Genomic DNA, 8,292 nt, shown 5'->3' on the forward strand with positions numbered 1-8,292 from the left:
CAGAAGCCGGTCCCATCAAGTTTCACAGTTTTGACCTAATTTGCACAATTGCACGTATTAGGTCCAAGACTCTTCCAAACACTTTGGATTTTCATGAAGTGATCATCAGGCGGTCACGTGACTACCCAGGGACGGTTTCATGACCCCATGATCGGTCCCTCACTCCGTCATAATTAGTTAGGTTTTCTCACCTAAGGCTCAGACGAGCATTTTCGAATAAATGATTAAACTAGCATTTAATCATTTTTTCACCAACAAATCGTCAACTCTTCAGGAGTTCTTTGTATTTGCTCACGTGAGCATATGGACACTACATGGTTGATCCACGGTCCCATGTAGTCGCTCCCTCCTTCGTCCCATGGTTAAACTTCTGACGAACCATGAATTGATCATCAATTGATCAAATTAGGGTTTCTGAATCCATGGATCATCATTCCAGATTCCAACCTTAATAATTTTACGACGACCTTAATTATGCTCGGTTCAACAACCAATATTCTAATTAATATTTTTGGTACGCTGCCAATAATCCATCAGATGAGCAACACATGCTCAGACGATCAAATATTCAACAATTCATCACATGAGCAACACTTGCTCAGATGATAAATATTTGCTCAGACCAAGGAATATTGGTTCAACAATCAATATTCAACGATCCATCGAATGAGCAATACTTGCTCACTTCATCGTAAGAACTATACCTCTGTCTCATGACATGTTCAATTCATGAGTTTTAGAACATCATGTTCAACTCAGCAACTACATGGACTCATCGTCCCATCAAACCACGAAGTCATCAATTGACTAATATACCACGAGACGTCAATCGTGTCACTTTGGGGGGATATCACTTAGGGTTTTGGTCTGGCGGTCTATGGCACGTGTGTTCAAACACACGATCGAATGTGAGCAAGTCGTGCAATCAGTTGAAGGAATTCACGAGGTAGTGGGTGGAAAATCGACCAAGTCTCCACACGTTGAGCAATTGGTTTCAAACACGATCTGCACTTCCCCACTCCTTGATTCCATCAACTGTCACACTTCGTGGGGTCATGGTGTCTAAAATTCCAGCAATATAAATAAGCTCTGAATCATGATTGAGGGATCAACATCAACAGTATCATCAATCTCACGTCTCATCGACAACACGAGATCATTAACTCATCAATTGAGAAACTACTCTCGATTGAGCAATTTCAATCATTCAGAGCTTATCATATTCCGAATTCACACACCCACAATCTTTGATTACCATTGATTCCACACATTTCCCGGCTTCCCTCCTACAGATCAACCCATCCTCTCTTGTGACCGAATTTACTCTGGAACGGTCATTGTCTTGATTTAGGCAGGAATACTACAGATTGATCTCTCGAATCTAAAGCACCCCCTTTGCAGCGGTGCATCTGTGTGAGTTTTAACATTTCGCTCGGTTCAAGGAGTCTCCTCCGTACGGTCGTCTCCTCAATTCCTTAAAAACCAGCAAATCGTTTTTCCCCATCTACACCCTATATCAAGTGAACACGTGTTGAAATATTCCTTGAGTGATTGTATCTCCAAGAGGTTTATACACAGTGGGTCTTGTATAGGTTGTGATCAAAATAAAAGATTGTGGTGTATTTGGGTACCCTCGTAATTGAAGGAAGCATATCAGAGAAAGAAGCTAGACTTCAAACTCTTACGTCCGATTGGGAAAATCTTCAAATGGATGAAACGACACTTTTGAAGAGTTTCATATTAAACTTTCTGAGATAATCAATGCTTATTTCTCTCTTAGAAAGACTATTTCTGAAAAGGATATAGTATGCGAAATTCTCAGATCGTTGCCATCTAGATACGATTCTAAAAAGCATGCAATCATTGAAGCTAATGATCTTTCTTCTCTATCTAGAAGTTCCCTAGTTGGAAAACTGAAGATATTCGATCAGGAGTATCTGTCTAAACAAAAAGACAATTTGGCCTACAAATCCATAAAAAAGGTTCCGACCCAATATTCGGAAAACTCCCAAGATCAGGAACATCAAACTGCTGAAGATGAAGCTGAACTAAATCATCATTTGTCTCTTATTACTCAACGATTCAAGAAACTGTTGAGACACCGAAAAAGAGAATCACCCGTGTCAAAAGGGAAACATGTTCCTTCACATAAACATGACGACACTTGGGATGATGATGATACTATTCCTCAATGCTACAAGTGTATAGGTTTTGGTCATATTTCTCCAGATTGTCCAACTAAGGATACCCAGTGGAGGAGAAATGCTTATACTGGCACACTTGATTATTTTCCTAATGAGGATGATCAAGTTAATGAGATAGATCATATTGCAACCACTGCAGAAGTCTATGATTCTGAAATCCTTCCAACTTTAGATACTCAAGAAGTGTTTATCCCTTCGATCTTCAAATAAATGTTTCCATGTAAAGATAAAAGAACTCACCTTCTTGAATCTGACATCATTGGAATAAAATCATCGCTTGATCAACTCAAACGGAGTTTTCTGAATGATAAAGAAAATTTTAACAAGAGACTAGAGAAAAGCGAGGTCTCTCAATGTTCCGAAAAGGCACAAGTATCTAAACTCATTCTCGACATTAAATGTTGTCAAGATGAGATAAGGAAGTTAAAAGCAGAAAATCAGAAACTCAGAGATAGACTCAATTGGTTTGGAAAACCATCACCTGGTATGAATGAATCAAAAGGAAAGAAGGCAAAGTTAAATAAATCTGTGGAATCTAAATCCAGAAACCGAAATAATTCTGGTGTTTGTTTCAAATGCAAACAAATAGGGCATTATCAAAGGCAATGCCCTGATACTAAACAGAGAGGGAGACTCTATAAACCCAAAAGTTCAGAATCTAACTCTAGATCTGAAAACTCTTCTAAAAGGGAGAATAAGATTTTCGAACATCAAGATCTTACATCAAGACTAAGGGTTGAACCTAAGAGTTCAAACACAATAGCTTCTCAAATCCATAAGGATGTTGAAATCTTCAAGGGAAGAAGATTCAACAACCGAAAAATGACAACCTAATTGGTTATCATGAGTCCTTACTTGTTACCCTCAAAAAGTATACAGTGAGGATATGAATGTAAACATTTGAATAAAATATTTCGAAAATAATTTTTCGGTTAAGAATTTAATTGAAATTATATTCTCAAAGATTTTGAGAGAAAAATCTTGAACCTATAAGAGGAGAGACCTCTTACTTCATTTTATAGAGTTTTAAAAAATGTATACCTCTAGCTGCAACTCTCGCAAAACCGAAAAATTATGGTCCATATTGTTTCCTAACAAGAAACTTTGACTCGAATCTTCTGATGATGATTCAGATTCATCTCCAAAGCTTCATCAAGATGTTCCTAATGAAGAAATCTCTTCTCTCAATGATAATCTTCTCAAGAATCTTTCACTAAAATTAGATCTAATCTTATGTGAAGTAAGGAACATGGAAAAGGATTTGCGGAAGGAAGTAAAGTAAGTCAATGACAATGTTATTAGTCTTGAATCAAGACTAATAATCATAGAAGACGATTGGAATCCTGTGAAATCTTCTGATCGGGCTTCAACCTTGAAGGAAACTCTAAAAGGATAAAATTAAAGTTTCAAAAATGGAAAATAGACATCAGTTTTTGATTTCTTTCAATAATTGTATAAGGTCTATTATGAATAAAACTATCGTATTTATGAATAAAATTATTATTTTATAATTTTTCTTGTGATAGTTTTTGATTACATAGCCCGTGCTTGAATGTTTTATATTATTGCTATGTATGTTTATGGGATGTCTGATTTCGGTTTTCATGACCTTAATATTCGATCTCATATGGTGTGAACCCTTATGGTTTGGGTGACTTTTTGGTTTAACGGATTAAGTTCTAGCCCATGTTGGTAGGCTTTATCAAAGGACCATAAGGGGTTCTGATTGAAACAATATGTGAAAAAGTCACAACATGTTGAATCATTTGGTTTAACATAAAAGCATATGTGTTTCGGGGTTTCAACTTTTGCATTGCAATAGTTAAAACCGGTTTTCAACCTTTTTCTGGTAAATGTTGCTCTTTGTTGTTGTTCTTTTGTTTTGCGAGAGGATGAAAACACAACGGGGGAGAGTTCTATGTAAACTTGCGCTTAATGACATATATTTTGGGGGTGAAGAGGAAGCGGAATTTGAGTTAACGAATTTGTTAGTTAATCGTTTTCCTGTTTAAGAAAAGCCTGATTTTATTGCATATATTTATTTCTTTTGCTTAACAAAATTTCGGTATAATTGATGTTTTATTCCATTGCTTGTGTATGGATATGTGTGATTCAATTGTTTTCGGTTAACAAAAATTATTGTTATCTTGCTTTATTGTTTGGTATCAATTGTTTAGGCTTACGAAATTTCGGTGCAATTGCGGTACTTTAATGTCTATGTTGTTTCAATTGCTTCTGGTTGAGGTAAATAATAATGCAAGTTGATTTATTTGGTTTGTATGAATTGTTTATGGCTTAACAAAAGAAAAGGTTTTCGGGATGAATTGTTTAGTTCAATTCGATTCCGGATAAGAGAAACTAAGTTAATTCTGATCTTAGTTAGACTTATCAAAGTGGAGGTTTCAGTTATTCAAGTCTAATCGAATGCCTTAACAATAAATGCTAGTTAACTAACCTAGTACTTGTCTTGTTTAAAAGTGAAAGGTCTAAGTTATTGATGAGAATAACTAGACCCTGATGAGAAAAATAGAGTTAATTTTGATCTTTATTTTGGTCTTATTGAACAAGCGATTGTATTTGTACAATCGGTTTAGCAAAGGAACTAAGGTGCTTAGTTGATTTTTGGTTTGCTAAACTATTAGGGAAAATTGCTTCGGGCAATTGTTTCCTTGGTAACATATCAAAACAAAATTACCTTGTAGTTTCTATTAGAGCATAGCTTGGTCAACCTCGCATGCGTTGCTATCTCAAGCATGTTTGTCGATGTTAGTGATCAAAACTATGAGTCTTGATTTATAGCCTACATAGCTAAGTCTCGGACTAGGATAGAAAAGTGTAGTTGAGCTCAAGGACTTCATGGCGATTCATCATACAACGACGAAGATCTATACAAGGAACCGTGGAACTTCATCAACAAAAAGGTATGTGGAGATTTGAACTTATCTATCACTCAAAAGTATATCTATTCTATCTCTTACTTCTTATGGGACAAAAGTCGTATGCTATATAGACTAGATCATACAAGTTTGACATTTCGAGCTGAGTATTCATTGCTTATATTTTATCTCGAAATCATGTGTTGGTAAAGCGTTTCGCTTTGATCAAGTTTATCTTCACCTAGTGACGAAAGTCATGAAAAGTTTCAATCACTTTGAGAATTGCTCTGATGTGAATCGGTCTGTGAATAACGGCTACATAGCATCCTCTGAGAATGTCTCAATGATTGAAATGAGAGTTTAGATTACATAACCATGTATTCCTTGAACCGAAGTTTTCGAACTTTGTTGATCAAGAGAAATCGGGAGGATTGTGGAATTGGCTTGCCAAGTCCGCGAATCCAGTCCACAGACTCAGTCCGCGAACTGTCGGAAGTTCTCGACCGAGAATTTCTGCTGGATTTTCCAAAACTCGTTTGTGTGCTAAGTCCGCGAACCCAGTCCGCGAACTGGCGGAAGTTCTCATTCCGAGAATTTCTGCTGAGTTTGGAAAACTCAACCGATTAACTTAAATTCGCGAACTTGTTTGTGAACTTAAGAGGTTATGATCTAAAGATGTGCTCTGAAGATGAAACATTAAATTACTAAGGAATGCTTTATGCAAACCATGGCTATAATGTTCATGATCCGATTCAATCTAATCTAATCATCTTTGTTTCAATTGTATCTTGTGTAGTTACACAAGATCTCATAGCAATTGAACAACTCTTTAACTAGTTCATTTGAGTCAATTGAACTAGTTATGGTGAAGAAGAACAAGGATGATATGAAATGCTCATATGGTTAACCTTTTGGGTTACTATGTTGAACCAACATACACATACACGTTTGGGCATGGTTTTCACAAACCCAGTAAACGTATACCCAAGTGTGTGTGACAAGCTAAGTTTTCGATCTAACGGTTGAGAAATATTAGCTTGAATCTAAATCAGGTTTTCATCTAACAGTGAATATGGATTGCTTTGTAACTAAGGCAAAACCCTGATTTGAAGGCTATATAAAGGAGACATCTAGCATTGTGCAAAACTAATCCCCACACGTCTATGTGCTACTAGTGCGCCCGCTAGAGTCGATCTCCATTAACCTTTGCTTTTATTCTCTAAAATCAGGTTAACGACTTAAAGACTTCATTGGGATTGTGAAGCCAGACCGATACTACTTTATCGTAGTTGTGTGATATGATCTTGCATCTTATATCGTACGAGTACAATCGATTGATTGGCTTGAGATCGTGAGAGTTCTCCGATAGGCAAGATAAAGAAGTCACAAACATCTTCGTCTCACTGTTTGTGATTCCTCGACAAACCGCATGTGTAGTCAGGAAGGATTGTAGAGAGGTGATTGATTAATCTAGGTTGTTCTTCGGGAATATAAGACCGGATTATCAATTGGTTCCTGTTCACCTTGATTTTATATCTTAAGACGGAACAAAACCTAGGGTTTATCTGTGGGAGACAGATTTATCCTTTGATAGACTTTTCTGTGTGAGACAGATCTGTTTATTATCAAGTCTGTGATTTTGGGTTGCAGCAACTCTTGGTTGTGGGTGAGATCGGCTAAGGTAATCAAGTGCGTAGTATCCTGCTGGGATTAGAGGCGTAGGAGTATAATTGTACCTTGGATTGGTTGGAGACTGATTGGGGTTCAACTATAGTCCAGTCCGAAGTTATCTTGGAGTAGGCTAGTGTCTATAGCGACTTAATACAGTGTGTATTCAATCTGGACTAGGTCCCGGGATTTTTCTGCATTTGCCGTTTCCTCGTTAACAAAATTTATGGTGTCTGTGTTATTTCTTTTTCGCATTATATTTTATATCATTGAAATAATACAGGTTGTGCGTTCGTGATCATCAATTGGAGATCCAACCTTTGGTTGTTGATTGATATTGATTGATCCTTGGACATTGGTCTTTGGTACCATCCAAGTTATTTCTTGTATTTGATAAAGACTCTCTATTGTTTTTAGATTGAGTAAAAATAAAATCAAGAGAGAGATATTAACTCCTTGAGATACTTTTATCTAGATTGAGTATGATTATCTAGTTGATTCTCTAGTAAAGTATTTCGGAGTTAGTCCATACAAATTGCTAATCGAATTATTGGGTGGTGTTGTTAGACCCCCGCTTTTTTAATTGGTATCAGAGCATGCAAACACGTTAAAGACCTCAAAAGTCCGTGTTTGTGGCGATCTGACTATATGGACTGTAAAGTCTCAATTGACGCTTCACCAGGTTTAAAAAATAACCGTAGGAAAAGGTCTGATAAACTGGTTAATCTTCAAAAGAGATTGGAAGAACAAATCCGGATCTATTATGGTCTTGTTGCAGAAATTGCAACTCTTAAGGATTTGATATCCAATAAAAATCTCTCGTTGAATTTGAGAGAATCTAGTTGTTCCTTTCTAAAGAATTGTCATCTTTCAGATAATGCTCAACGATCATTTGTTGAGAAAACTGATGTGACTAGGAACCATTCAGGAAAATGCCAAGGGTCTGGCTTTTATGGATGCTCATCTGATCATCCTCGACGACCCTGTACGTCATATTTAAAGAGTCTGAAGGCTGCAAGTAATCCTTGTAAGAATATTGTGCAACCTTATGTTACTCAAAAAGGACGTACAATACTATCAGGGAATTCTGTACAGAAAAGTACCGATGGTATAGGCAGCCTTACTTCTTGTCCTACTTCCTCTCTTCGATGGTGTAGTGACAGTCGTTGTGGACTTTCTACATGTGTTAGGCGATTCCTCCGTGTGTGTATCTTCTATCGTCTCCAAACGTGAAAAAGACTCTACAACCAAGACAGAAGGACTTCTTTCAACTGGTTGTTATTCGTCTCATTTAGAACCAGGAAACATTGATGTAACTCTGAGCAACTTCTCTTGGAAAAAATCAATGAATGATGAGTTAGATCAACTTCATAGACAAGTCGTGTGGAACCTTGTATCATGCAAGTCCAATGTCTATAATGAAGGGTCTAAATGGGTATCCAGGAATGAGGGAGATTGTTTAAACATCTTCAGAAATAATCTCAGGTTCATTTCTCAAGGACACTCACGTGTTGAAGAATTTGAACTTAAGGAAACGATTGTTC

Source organism: Papaver somniferum, chromosome 7 (genome assembly GCF_003573695.1).
Source record: "Papaver somniferum cultivar HN1 chromosome 7, ASM357369v1, whole genome shotgun sequence".
In the NCBI taxonomy this organism is placed as follows: domain Eukaryota; kingdom Viridiplantae; phylum Streptophyta; class Magnoliopsida; order Ranunculales; family Papaveraceae; genus Papaver; species Papaver somniferum.